Genomic DNA, 15,440 nt, shown 5'->3' on the forward strand with positions numbered 1-15,440 from the left:
CCCTGGGTTTTTCACCTAGAGATTAGAAACAGCTCCTACCTGCAGCCATGTAGTGAGCGTAATGCAGGCCCGTAGATGGGAAACCATAGAGCGGGCCATGTGCAAAATGTCACATCTCCTTCGACCGCTCGGGAGAGCAAGCATCTGATAGAATAGGCCCCTTCCCGCAGCTCCAGGGAGATAAGGAGCTGCCCCACAAGGATTCTGGGATTGCAGTTGAGCCTGGAGGCAATGTTTTAAACGCCCCAACAAACCTCCAGCTGCCCTCAGCTGATGTTCACCACACCTCCTGCCGGCTCGGCCCTGGCGCCGTCCCAGGCCAGCTCCAGAAAGCAGACCTTGCCTTGGGTGAACAACAAACCTGTCAACGGGAGCTGGGAATGCCTCCCGTGGAAACAGATCGCCCCTTCTCGGGCTGCAGGCTCTCTTCCAGGGAGCGCTGGGCACACAGCTGCAGCTGGACGGCCGCCAGCCCAGGGCACACTTGCCCAATTGTGTCAGGAACCCGTGCAGAAACAGTATCTGCTCTGAGATGCACAAAGCTGCTGTCAGCCTCCCTCTCCAGGTGCTGCCCACAGGGAATCTCGTCGGGGGCCTTTCAGGGACAACCACGCACTGTGCTTCACGCGTTCCCTGTAGGGCGCCGGGACCTTCCCACGGCTCTCCTCTCGGCATTTGCATTCAGAAACTTGCAAATGGAATCCAAGTAACTGTGATAATAGGCGATGTCTTGAAGGAAACATGTATCACCACATCTTTGAGTTCCCTTGTTGGTATGTGAGCCCACTGTCCCACCCATCATCACCCCGGACGTTACCAGGAACAGGTGTAATCTACCCTCTTCACGGAGCAGAGAATCACAGATGAGTAGAGCCAGGATGCACTCGCTTGCCAGGTGCCGGGTCCTGCTCCAAATGTTGGCACACATGAACTCGCTTGACCTGCACCTCAACCTGCAGGTACCACCCCCATTTTAAAGGTGAAGGAGCTGAGGCTTGACAAGGAGTTTCAATGAATTGCCCAAGGACACAGTTAAAGAGCCAGGCAGTTGGCTCCTGAGTGATTGCATTCAACCACTGCTTGTGTGCCCCAGACCACACTCCCAGGATTCCAGTCATCCCCGCCCATGTCATGTGAAATCCTAATCACCGATTTACCTATTGGTCTATCTCTTCAAGCACCCCCTGCCACCGGTCTACAAGCCCCTCGAAGCCGAGGATCTGTTCATTGTGTGGTCATTCGCTATGCATGAGCGTGGCACGTGCCCGGTGTGACAGGCCTTTGGCAAACCTGAATGGACAGATGCATGAAGAGATTTCTTGGGAACAAATCCACACATCAGTTCAGAAACAGACACAATGGAAGAAAATGTAATATGGATTAAATACATGGTCTGTGTCAGAAACTTTCTATGTTATCATGTTTTAATATGCAAGACAGCCCAACGAAGAAATAGCAGCCTTATTTTACAGATGGGGAAGCTAGGACTCAGAGAGGTAAATAAATGCCCAAAGCTATTATCCTAGTATTCCTCAGGGTCACAAGAAAATGTTGAAAGTCTATGAAATAGGGAAAGAATGGATTACTGGGCGTTCTTTCTAGAACAGCTTGTCAGGGTATCTGTACCCCCGAACTGCTCCGTGCTATTTTACTATTCTGTAATTTGTAGGAAACTGACAGTAATGCAAATAATTCTTGTCTACGGAAATGCAAATGAATTTCGGTCCTTGGAGATACAATTGATTATTGCCCTGTGGACAATGAACTGTTTTGCATCTACTCGTACATTCATTTCAGATTCCTGGCTGCCTATACGTGTGTGTTCTTTGAATTCCTCACCAAATCTGTTTTTACATTTTACTGGTTTCCTCATTAATTAATGAGCTAAATAAAATCCTTGGCATGTATTCATTATATATTTCCACGAGAGTCGTAATTTCACCTTATTTCAATTTTAGCACCAGTTAGGATCCAAATCCAAGGCTGTTGGTTCTTTCCAATTAATTATACACAAATACACACACACACACACACACACACACACACACACACATCACTGCTGATCACAAGTTCTTGATCATTAACTTCTCTGTCAAAGGCAAACTCAGCTCAGTTAAAACATAAAAGCAACACAAATTTAAATTGATCTGTTTAAAACTGTATTTTTTAATATTGTCTAATAAGAACTGAACCGGTGTGTGTGACTTGAATAATATGGCAGCCCTCCGTGACAGCCCCGGATTCCTACGATAGCATGTACCCTAGTCCTTCTTGTTCCAAATCGATTCCGAGCTAGCCTGCCTCCAGCTCCACCAGATCCAAAGGGCATGAGCCATGTGGTTCCATGTGTTTTTCCTAAACTACACTGTGGCCCAGAGCAATCTGGCCCATCCCCAGGGCTAAGTAAGGCAGGTGGGATTGAACTGAATTGAGTGGAACTGGACGGAGTTTAGCTTCCTACGTCTATCCATGAATATTTGCCTCCTGCAATGCCAGGTCCTGGAGAACAGTGTTCCAGAAATACTGTAGGTTTTCTTCCTCCTATAAGGTGATGGGAAGTTTTTCAAGGCAGGAAGAGTGTCTGATATAATCAGCAAATTCCCTGCTAACCGTCCCAGTGCACCCCCCCCCAGCATGCACGCACACACACACACACACACACACGAGAGAGAGAGCTGGAACAAATTCTGGAGTCAGACAGCTCTCAACTCCAGTCCTAGCCACGCTATTCAATCCTTCTCTGAGATCAAACGTTATCGTCTGTGATGGTTGATTTTATGCATCAATTTCGCTAGACGATGGTGCCCAGATGTTTGGTCAAAGACCAGTCCAGATGTGCCCGTGAAGGTATTTTTAGATGGGATTAACACTGAAATCAGTAGACTGTGAGCAAAGGGGAAGCCCCTCCATCATGTGAGCGTCTTTATCTGCCAACTGACGACCTTAAAAGAAAGAGACTGAGGTCCCCTGAGGAAGGAGGCCATCTGCCTGCACACTGCCCTGGAACGGCAGCTTCCACACACAGCATCGACTCTGCCCTGAGTCTCCAGCTTCCAGACCTGTAGTTCCCACAAGTGTGTAAACCGATTCCTTTGTCTCTCCCCCAACACCCCCCCCCAGAAAAAAAGTATTAAAGGACGATCTAAGGGTGGACAGCACAGAACTGGGCTTTCTGGAACATTGTGGGATAAGAAATTGACTTTCATGGTCCCAGCAAGAGCCTGCCTTACTTACCTGGCTAGTGTCTTGCAGATAAATGAAGGGCCAAGGGCAACTGTAAGGCATCGCAGTGTACCTTCTCCTCTCTTCTCTGCAACACCACCTCGCTTCTTTGGCTGAATAAACAGAAAATTCAACCCAACCATAGGGTGGATATTTGCTGGGGATAAGGAGGTGTCAAATCCATAATCCACCAGAAGTGTGGCGTAACTAAAAAGTTAAAGATGACTTATTAAGATTTTATATCTTTGGGGGACATTTTGCCAACCCCGGAAAGGTCAGTTGGTGAGTATTGCTGTTGGAAAGCATTTGAATATTTCAAGGCACCCATAGACCCCATGCTATTCCATGTGATCAAATGCAAACCGAAACCAATAGGGTGTCTGTGATCACCAGACCCGGGATGCACTCATTCACCAGCCTGATTCAGCTGTACAAGTGTGCCCGCACGTGCAGCTGTCCTCCTGGGGGGACATCACTCCCTCGACTCCTCTTATTAGCTTATGTGACTCACCAAAGGTTTTGAAATGGGAAAGAACAGGATATTAATTAAATTAATTCCAAGGTCGCATTTCCCCATTCTGAAATTCACCCCCATTCTATTCCACGTTGTCAATAAGTTGGGCCATATGGTCTGATACAGTCCTGGAGAGATTATATGGTGAGCCCAAATCCATATTGAAATGTACATACACACACACACGTAACAGCACTGCAATCGATCTTAAGAGTTAACTTGCTTCAATCGTATGCATTCCTTGCTTGCTGACCTAAACCCCATAGTTTGTAGCAGAACTAACCTACTTCCCTTGAGATCCNGTAACAGCACTGCAATCGATCTTAAGAGTTAACTTGCTTCAACCGTATGCATTCCTTGCTTGCTGACCTAAACCCCATAGTTTGTAGCAGAACTAACCTACTTCCCTTGAGATCCTGCAGACGCCGCCTTGAGTAACAAAGGAGCAGACTTTCCAGAAGATAAGGCCTGACCACACTCAAAAACAGCCACCACTGACCATGGAATCCTCAGTAAGAGATACCTGGGAGCCTTGATTCCTGGTGCGGGAGGAGAAGACTGGACAGCATTGCCAGGACACAGCGTGTTGGGCTGCATGGATATCCTTCACTGAGAAACACCTGGGAGCCTTGATAATTGGCAGAGCGGAGGAATCTGGAAGCATTGCAGTGACAAATGATGAACAGCTGAGCACCAGCTTCTCGGGCACACAGCCTTCTCACCATTTCCTGAGCCTTCCCTTTTAAAAGCCTCCTGCTTCACCTGGATGGGGACATGGTCTTTGAGACCTTAGTCTGCCGTCTTTGCAGGCTGCTGGCTTCCTGAATAAAGCTTTCCTTTCCCACCAACGTTTGTCTTTGATGTACTGGCTTTCTAGCAGCAAACAGCTGAACCTGAGTTCAGAACCAGTCCTCTGTGTGGCAACACACACACACACACTCATATTCTTCAATATCCCAAAGATAGACACTATAAATTATCTCCCACTTTTAAATTTCAACATGGGAATTAAAGGCCAAAGAAATTGAAGCCTAAAATAATTCTTTCAATTTTTTTATTTTTATTATACACCTGAAACTAATATAACACTGTAATTACCTATACTGGAGTTAAAATTTTTTAAAGTTTAAAAAATCTTTTAAAACACAAATTTTTCATCCTGCTCAGTGTTGGAGAGAGAGGTTCCTGGTGGTACTGACTCCAGATGGGTTTGTTCTAAGCTTCCGCTTACCAGCCGCTCCATGGAAGGCATGTGATTCTTTCAACACCTGCGAAGAGACAGAAATCCAATGCCAGTCTCTCTTATGTCCCATTTTCCCAAAGATCCATTAAGAGCCACCAGATTATCTTAGTACCACCCTCACACCCACTAAAGTTAGAAAACCTTAGCAAATTCCAAGCCCTGGAGAATTAATAATGGCAGGAACAGTCCCTCATAGAGGTCAGAGATCAGCCAAATAGCGTAACAAGACTTTGAAAATTTCTGGGAGAAGGAAAATAAATGGAAACTATATGAAGAAATTACATATTCTGGGTCCCAGCCTCATCAGGACACCAGAACATCTGGCCCGTTGTTTGACAGGTTTTTTTCTATAAACACAAACCCAGCAGGACGACTTCACCTTTGCGGAGTTTCATGGTGATAGTTGCAAATTGACTGCTCTCTAGAAAGTGACATTAGAGACATCTCTGTCTTCCTGAAAACTTGAGAAATTTGAAGTCTCCCTATCTTATTAGAGGCTCTCTTCTGCCTCCTCGGATCTCTCCGTTTCTGTTTCCCCAGATGTTTCTGGCATCCTGATGGTGAACCAAGTATCGGGTCTGTCTCCCCTCCCTCCTGCCAGCAGAGCACGCCACGTTTATTTTTAGCTTCTTGTTTCCTGATAATTCCATTTCGGTTTTTTTTTTTTCTCTGCATTACCCAAGAAGATGGAATATCCCTTGTGAAACAACTCCTTCCCCTGGCTCACAAAGGTCTTTATCTTTTTATAGATAAAACCCACCATCGTCCTGCTGTGGCTGAACGCAGAGTCTGGGGCTTTCAGATCTACCACAATCAGAGTTTATGATGCAAGCACTTCCCCTCCACGCTGACCCCACTGGAGGGTGGGCATTCAGAGACTCAAATTCAGTGGGCTTGGATGGGACTCGGGCATCGGTGGTTTTAGCAATCCCCCTCATGTTAATTTTAACGTACAGCCATGGTTGAGAATCCCTGCCAGGGAGACCTAGAAGGTTCTCTGCTCCTAATCCCCCTCACCAGCAGCAGCTACAGCCGTAGTCTGCTGGGAGCACAGAGCCACTGCCTCCCCTCAGGGCCAGTGAGACTCGAGGCCCACGGACAGTCTGCTAAACTCTGCCTCCCCACCAAGAAACTCCTCTTCCTGTAAAAGTCACAAGCTTTATTCTCAAAGATTCCCAGCCAAAATGCTCCAGGACGTATCGGTGCCTGCCCCTCTGTTCCACAGCTGTAGTATGGATACACGCGGTGAACTGACACGCATGTGGGGAGGAGACGCTGGGAATGAAACCACAGAAGCAGCTAGAATAGTAAAGAAGGAGAACTGGGATGGAGAACACACTTGGATCTGAGGCCACCTGAGACTCCCTGCCTATTTCTCCTCAGGGGTGAAGAAGACAGTACCCCCCGCTCAGGCTCGGGCCGAGAAGTTGGGAGGGAAGAGAACAGAAGCCTGAGGGCCCCACACAGGCCTTCAGAGCTGGGTCCCAGGGGGCACCAAGAGGGTCCAACACTTGCTCAACCCAGAAGTGAGACCTGTCCTGGCTCAGGGGCGGCCTCACGAAGCAGGTCCGCCCTTCCTCTTCCTGTGGAAAGGCAGCCAGGCATCACTGCGGTGCGGGGGAAGGGTGGGAAGCAGCTGTGAGAGGGGAGCCATTCTGGAACACACCAGAATGGAGCAGTTCCGGCANGGCTCGGGCAGAGGTTGGGAGGGAAGAGAACAGAAGCCTGAGGGCCCCACACAGGCCTTCAGAGCTGGGTCCCAGGGGGCACCAAGAGGGTCCAACACTTGCTCAACCCAGAAGTGAGACCTGTCCTGGCTCAGGGGCGGCCTCACGAAGCAGGTCCGCCCTTCCTCTTCCTGTGGAAAGGCAGCCAGGCATCACTGCGGTGCGGGGGAAGGGTGGGAAGCAGCTGTGAGAGGGGAGCCATTCTGGAACACACCAGAATGGAGCAGTTCCGGCAGGACCTGGGTCTGAATCTCTCCCGCCCACCTCGTTGGGGACAATGAAGTGTAACCAAGCTGGACACGTCACCTGCTGCTTCCTGCCACCGGGTGGGGGTTCCTCGGGGGTCAACCACACGACATGTCTCGAGCTGACCCTCCGTCTGCCTGGTCTGTGCCCTCGGCCAGCTGTCTGCCGGGGTGCCTAGCTTCTGTGATGGCTACTTGGAAGTGATGCTGGGTTCCCCCTGGGCTCCCCTCTGTCCTTGCTCCTTTGTGCCATGTCACTGCCGTTGTCCGTGTGAGTTGCCCCAGCAGTCTCCATGAAGTCTCCCTGGAGGCCTGACACTCTGTCCACACTTCCTGAGTGACCTTTTAACACACCGCCCAACCGGGCACCCCTCCTTGCCCTGGCCTGTCCCTGCCGTGAGCAGCCATCTCCAGTCACACCTCAGGGACACTCCAGGCCCCTCCTCTGACCATAGTCTGCTCATGGCTGCTCCCAGCTCACACCCCCGGATGAACTCGACCCTCCCTCCCCGGCCCCCCTCAGGGCACATTTCTGTCACCGGACCTGTCCCACGTCAGCACACAATTATTTTAGATGTCCGTCTGCTGCTGGCCATGAGCTCCTCAGATCGTCTAACAGCTGGCATTGTATTGGTCACAGAGTAGGTCTTCCAGGTGTTTTATCCCTTTTCATTTTCAGGTACTAGCCCTGAGGAATGTACGAGAGACCCCCCTCGGCCAGAACGGTGGTCGGTTCGCAAGCACTCGCTCCCGCATAAAGCAGCTTGTGACTACAGGGGTTGGTGCTCTCAGAACCGGCCACTAGATGGGACAAATGGGATTGTCCTTGGAGAGTTTGACTAGTGAAGAAGACTTGTCCCCTGGAAAATACTGAAGAGAGAACAGGAGAAGCAAGTTCCTCCTCTGTTCCTTCTGCTAGTTCACTTCTTCTCCTCCTTCTTTTCTTCTCCTCCCTTCCTCTTGTTCTCTGGTCCCTTTTTCAATGTGTTTTGTTGGCATCCTTTTATAATTTTCATTCCACTTTGAGACTAAAATAATATATTCACATAGTTCTAAAAGCCAAAGACCCCCCCCCACCCCAGCCCTCTCCTCTCCTCCACGACCGGACATTTCCACTCTTTCTTCTGGTATTTGCGTATATATTTCTAAATGATAGGAATGTGCTGTCATATTTTGATTAATCAAAGTCAGATAGTACGTACTGACTGACAGTAGAAGACGTTATCATCCATGTGCCCTCTTTTCCCATCCCCCTAACTCCCAGTCTAACTACATGATATTTTTTAATTTCTACAACTTTTGACTTTCCTGGGGCTGATAATGGCTTCATTTTTGTTTTTAATTGCTCATCATCTTTGCCAAGTATTGCTAACGCCTCCCTCTACCCAAAACATGGTCCAGGAGAAGAAAGCTTCCTGGAAACATCTTGCACGTCGTCAAATATATATCTCCTCTTTTCCCTCCTTTTAAAAACGGGGTGGGGGGGAAGCCCATAAAACTCAGGTTCAAGTGCAGCTTCTCTGGAAGCACTCTGACCCTCACCATCACAGGAGGTCTGGGTGACTGCATCCCTCCGCAGGGCTGCTCGGCCACCACGTCCCTCTCCCGTGTGAATCTCTTCCTTCAGCTGTTCTCTCGTCCTGTGTATCAATTAGGTCTGTGAGCTGCCGTCACAAACAAACCTCTGAATCTCAGAGGTCATCACCATGGAAACGTAGTTCCCACCCCACAACACCCATGTTAGTATGTGGCAGGCTGGCTCCTACATAGTGATTCAGGGACCCAGGGGCCTTTGATCTTGTGGCTCTGTCCTAGAGACCTTTGCTTCCAGCTGACGGATGGAGAGGAGAATGGGAAAAAAGAACACCTATTTTTGTTAACTTCAGCCCAAAGGCAATCCTAGCCCCATTGCTGCCCGGATCCCCATTGCCAAGATGCAGGGGCATGGCCCCACCACGATGTGGGGCTGAGAAGCTGAGAAACTTAGTCCCAGGGAGGCAGTCACTTTTCAGCAATAACTCCGCAGGAAAGCAAGACTCTGGGAGGACAGCAGGCCCCGTCTGCCACACGCCTAAGGCTCAGGGTCCCAAACCCCTGGCCTTGCCCCATTTTCACAGGAAGCCCCAAACCAATTAACATTCCCACCAGGATATTACACTCCAAAAATCCAGCAAGCACACGAGTGTCATTCCTTTATATTGTTATGCTGTTGTCATACATCAGCAGCAAACAAAGAACAGAATACAACTCATGGAGTCCTGCACACCGCTGAGCACACGCATCAGCTCCCACGCAGTGTGTCCGGTCGGTAGGTGTCGGGCACCCTGGCAATCTTGTCGCCCAGCCGGGAAAGGGTGCCTTCGGCAAGAGTTTCATTACATATGTTCCATCTCCCCACCCGAGCCTACTGGGTCCTTGAAAGCATTTTTGAATTGAAAGGTCAAGCTCTGCTTGGTGAGAGGAACAGGGTCTGGTTTGTATTTGTTTCTGGTCAAAACAGGAAGTGTTTGCCCCATTTTGTGAAATGTGTTAGCTTTTTTAAAAAGCAAATGCACTGTGGTGCCCACAATGATTCAACCCTGAGTAATACGTGGAAGCTGCTTCAAGTCTCCATGCGGCCCGTTCCCTGTTCTTGTCCTCTTGTCACCAGCAGCTCAGCCAGAGCGGATGTCAGAGCCTCTCTTGCATGGGGGGTCCCGGAGGCTGGCTCATGTGATGGGCACACGGTGTGGTGACTGCCCTGATCTTTGCACGTCCCACCTCCATCCTCAGTAGCAACTCTACGACGGCCACTGTTGGGGCAGTGGGACCGAGCCTGATAACTTGAAATGATGCTGGATGTAGGGACCGGAGTTCTAGCTCTGTCTTTTACTAGTCAGAGCATGTTCGACAAATCACAGTCTCTCTGCACTTCAATTTTCTCAATAAAATGGAAGTGATGGTGAAAGTGATCTGAAATAGCAATGACCACAAAACTCAGAGTTGTGCCCTATCTTACAGTTTCCAAAGCACGGACGCTCCAGCACTGCATGCCATTATTCGCTCCGTGGCAACCCCGTAGAGCCAGCAGGAAAGATGCTGCTCTCCCTCTTCACAGATGGAAAAAGCCACACCCACGTAGGCCGCCAGTGGCCACAAGGAGAGATGGCAAACAGAACAGGGGACAGTCCAGATTGCTTCAAATCAAGCTTTGTGGGAATGTACAAAGTGCCAGACCCTGGGCCAGTTGTTTTGAAAAGAAATATAAGAGCAAGTCCTTATATGGGGCTCAGAGTTGAATGGGGATGACCCAGGGCAAACGGGCGAACCCGGTTCGCTGGCCCGGCCCAGCCTCGCTGGGCAAGTTTGGATGAATTGAATGATGTGATGTTCGGCTGCCATTCAGAGAGCTTCGTGTGGACCGGCTGGAAAGAGAGTCTGGGGAGCGTGAGGCCAGGCCCGAGAGGTGCTTGAGACCTGCAGCGGGGACAGGAGGCTGGCCGGTAGCTGAAACTTGCAGCACTCCGTGAACCGGAATGACGAGCTTGGAAGGTGCGTGACTGCAGCACGCCAGCTGGGAGAAGTGCTTACGGGACTGGCTTCACTGAACGTAGGAACAAGCATATCAACCATTTGTAAGTAAACTGTCTCCCAAAAGCCATGTCTTAGTCACGTGCTTGGGTGAGATGTTCCCACAGACATGGAGGATGTGCTCAGTTTCCACGTCTGCCCTTCTCCTCGCTGGTGTTTTCATGCACTGGACATTGACAGCCCTACACTATGCCTTGTGTCTGAATTTCCATTTTTATACATTAGCAGAGGACTTGACACTGTTGGAAGACGATGCCGATTGCCAGGTGCTGCGGCCACTGCAGGAGAGAAAGCCAGGTCTCCCCTGAAGCCCGAGTCAAAGCCATTGTCCTCTCTTCCTCCTCCATGGGGATGGCAAGGGTACCTCGGGAGGCCCCCTGCGCCAGAGCTTTCTCATCAGCCTGGTGTTGCAGGGGTGGGGCGGTGGGAGTTCAGGTGGGATGGAGGTGACCCAAGGTCCCATGGGTCTCAAAGTGTCAAAGTAAGTTCGGAACAGACCTCGGAGCATTGGAGGTGGCTCAGCTGTCCTGCCACAGCTCCTGCAAGAGGAGATACCTATTATGGAAGGAGAGGTGCCAGGCCAGTTACCCCAGCACCCAGAGAAAGCCACCTCCCATCCCAGGGTCCCCTGACGCCATGCAAAGTGTCTCACCTGACCATCCTAACTCACTCCCAAAGTAAATAAAACCATGGTTCACAGTTTCAGAAGAGCTTTGGCTCCCTAGAAGCAGAACTGCCCACTGGCCTCCCTGCAGAGTGCAGATAGACGGACGTCCAGACCACGGGACGCTCCACATTATTGGACAGCGACCACACACATGCAGGTTTGCAAGCAGGCGCCCCAGCATCTCTGCTCAGGGACCCCCTTCTCCTCCCCATGAAGGGGCAGCTCTGGTTGGTGGGGGCCCAGCACCTTTGCGCATGTGACCAGAGTACAGCCCGGCTGGGCTCAAAAGCAGGAAGCAGGCTCTCTCCCTTTCCAAGGTGCTCGGGCACAGAGGCTGTTCTTACACTAGGGTAAAGACTGCTTGGGGAGCCCCCACCTCCATGGAGCCAGAGAGGGGAGGCATTCTCCAGCTCTGGGGGTGAAAAGAGATATTTAAAAGCGCCAACAGGCTGCAGGCAACGTCAGTAACTTCTGTCACTATGGACAGAACAGCGGACCCCTGAGTGCCCATGTGACTCAGTTCATGTTCCATCAGTCAGAACCTAGGAGAGAAGGGTGATGAACACCCCACACCCCAATCTGCAAGGGTGCGGATGCCGTAAACATGCAAGATGATGGCAGGTCATGTCCACACGGAGGTCTTACGGCACTTCAAAGAGAGAAAATTAGGACGATGGAGTCAGGGTAGTGCGGCCCCAGCTAAATTCAAGAGTCCCCCTTTCAAAGTCAGTGCCATGTTTGTTGTATGAGACGGTTTATTGAAGGCATCCCACCTGGGTGCAAGAATCAGCAACAGTACATTCACAGCCAGGGTCGATGGAAACATGTGATCAGAACCTTCCAGTTGCTGTATTTTGTGGAAGGCAGTGTCGATAATGATTTGAAGGGTGACCTATCATGCCCAAGAGTTGGAAGAACCCAGCTGACAAATGTAATATAAAACACAAGTACGTCTGTTATAAATCCCCAATCCAACATCATTTTGCTAGCTCGAATTTCCCATCATATAATGTTCATGTTCGTTTGAGTTTTATTGGTGTTATAGTTTTAGCTGCACTTAATTTTAAATGCATTCTGGTTTTATTATTGTATAAGGGCTATGGTTGTATGTTGGTACATATTTACACAAAATTATACAAAAATATTTTAATTCACTGCGGTGTTTTGAAGATGACTCTATTATTCGGAGAAAAAAAAAATACTGCGTAGGGTTTGTCCACTTCCACCCCCTCTAGTCCTAAGAAACGCATCGGTTCACATACCATAAACTGAGTTCTGCGCAGAGTCAGATGAAAACGGTTTCACTGTTGAAGCCGTGATCTCTGGTATCATCACCCTTTGTGCACTGCATGAAGCGAGAACACAAACTTTTGTCCAGAACCAAGTCTCTCTCGATAAATCAGAGGTTAACCACCTCACTCAATCAGCAAGCGCTGTTTATTTTTTAGGATATCCCTGAAATATGAATCAAGAGGACAAAGAACAAAAACAAAACTATCAAGCCACTCTGGAAGGAAAAAGACCAAGTTCCCAAGTGAGCGTGTTACTTGAAAACCATATTAAACCATTTCTTCTTAGCTTGGCTCTGTCATCCATCTCGGAAAAGGATGTTTTTACAATCAGAGCAGAAATATGAGTGGCGCTCGGACATTTACATTTCTTTGTTGCAAAATGAATGTAACTTGTTCAGATTCCAGCAGCGGAGAAAGCAGCAGAAGTAGTGGTTACTTTCCAAAGTGAAACTTAAAACCACAATCTCCGGGCGCACAAAAGGCAGAATGAGTCACCGGAAGAGGCCACTTGCTTGCAAAACTCATTAAAGGCAATGCAGGGCTGAATGGACTTCCTGCGCCGGTGAAAAGCTAGCTGGCATCAGGACAGCCCCTCCAGGCTCCCACAATTTGGGGGAGGAAGGGAGGCATCAGAAATCTGGGTACAGCCCAGGTCTGCGGTTCACACGCACCCAGCTGCCCGGCCCGGTCGGCGGGTGGAGTCCCCTCCCGGCTGCCACCAGCCCACGGAGATGCCAGGAAGGGGGCTGAGGCTGGCCGCTGTGCATCAGAGGGTTACGACGGCACCCCGTGACTCAATCAAGCCCCCACAGTGGGTTTCCAGGGGCCTCCCTCCTGCAGCAGCTCCTTTCTGTCCCTCTGGCCAGGCCAGGTTCGTACGGTGCAGCAGCAGCCCCTGGGGACAGGACGTGGGCCCCTGCTGTGCCATCTGGAACCTGAGCTTGCATCAGAATCCCGGGGAGGACATACTAGCCCGGGGCGTGGGACCTGCGCCCCTAGTCTGGGCAGGGGATCTGGGGTTGGGCCCAAGAACCTGCATTTCTTTTTTTTTTTTTCTTTATTTGTCAGAGATAGAGACAGCCAGTGAGAGCAGGAACACAAGCAGGGGGAGTGGGAGAGGAAGAAGCAGGTTCCTAGCGGAGGAGCCTGATGTGGGGCTCGATCCCATAACACCGGGATCACGCCCTGAGCCGAAGGCAGGCGCTTAACCGCTGTGCCACCCAGGCGCCCCAGAACCTGCATTTCTAAGGAGCCTCTGGTGCAGGAGCTGCAGGCTCTGGCCCCACGGATATAAGCGGTTCTTCGACCTCCACAACAATCACCCACAAACGGCTCCCTCCTCCTAGCCGGTTAGTGATGTCTGGCCTTGGGCCGTGCCAACCGGAGGCACTTTGGCGCCCAAACAGTCCCCGTAGGGCATTCCTCCCCCTCCCCACCAGCCCTCAACACACCTGGCTGGTCTCCAAGACAAGCACTACGGGGAGGGGCCTTTGTCAAGCCCGGATAAGGTTTTTAAAGGCTGTGCCTCCAAACCAGAATGGATTGTGCCCCCAGGTGGCCATTTGGGGCCTGCTGGCTTCCAGGGCCCACTTTGATTGGGTCATATTCAGATCTCCTTTGGGCACCAAGCCTCCCCAGCCCAGCAGGGATGCCCTGCTGCTTTGGGCTGCAACAGGAGAGAGAAAAGGGGGTCAGAAGCAGGAGGAAGGCGCGAAGGGCATTTTGAGCACTTCTGTTTGGTGCAAAGACGGATGTCCTCCCACCACCCCCAGGCCTATGGAAGCAGGGCAGTCCCACTCCCACCCAGCCCCCGCCCCAGCCAGCCCCCGTCTGAGTCTGAAGACAAAGTACAGACGTACAAAGGGAGGAAGAGGGATGAGTGATGGGTGATATGACACAGCTCTCCTGAACAGCTGGTTAGAACAGCACTCCCGCTACAACCAGGAAATCCAGAATCCAAAGGAGTTTGGCTTTTCATTTTAATGAGGCCTGCTTAACCTTCCTCAACGACTCTGACTATGTCCCAGGGCTGCACCGGAGCCCCACGCCATTCCCTTTTACAGGAAAGGGCACCCTGGGGCCCAAAGCCGGTGGGCACTGGCCCCACTGTCCATGTTCCCCGGGCTCCAGTGAAACTGGCCAGTGAGTCTGGAGACCATTTCGAAGACCAAGATAGAAAGTATTTTAAATATTCAGGTGATTACAGCTGAGACATTGGGGGAAATTCAAGCTGCCGCACTCGCTTTCCCGCACACGTGAGGCTACCTACAGCACCGAATGGAAACAGCATAGCTTAGCAGCACCACTGAGAGGAGAGTGGCCGAGGGTGGGAGCAGGGGGGGGGATCCCCGGGCCAGAGACTCCGGTTCATGCTGATTTTTACTTTACGGATAAAAGAGCCTACAATCTGAAATCAGAGGTGGAATAAATCTGTGAGGTTCAGCTGCGTGAGGGGGCTTGTTTTGTTTTCAAGATACAGAAGCATTAACTCTGAGACGCCCAGATGGCCTGCTCGGCTCTGGCTTCGGGAGCAGCTCAGCCTGGGGCCCCGGATAGCCGTCTTTCATGCATTTAGGGACCCATACTCTTACACACTTATCCCAAAACACTTCGGCTGATGCGGGTAAATCAACAGGACGTCTCGGGCATGCCAGCGATGCGCAAAATCAATAGGAATTATAACCGCTCTCAAGTCATCTGGGCGAACTAGCCAAGGGTTTTGACTGATTCATTCAAAATGTAAAGTGAGTGGGGTGCCTGGGTGGCTCCGTTTGTTAAGCATTCAATTCTTGATTTCCGCTCAGGTAATGGTGTCCTGGGGGGTGAGATCAAGTCCCGCCTCGGGCTCTGTGCTCAGCACAGCCTGCTTGTCCCTCTCTCCCTGCCCCTCCCCCTGCTCTCTTAAACACATAACATTTAAAAGAGAGAGAGAGAGAGAGGGACCCAGCCAGGTGCCCCCC

Source organism: Ailuropoda melanoleuca, chromosome 4 (assembly GCF_002007445.2).
Source record: "Ailuropoda melanoleuca isolate Jingjing chromosome 4, ASM200744v2, whole genome shotgun sequence".
NCBI lineage: Eukaryota > Metazoa > Chordata > Mammalia > Carnivora > Ursidae > Ailuropoda > Ailuropoda melanoleuca.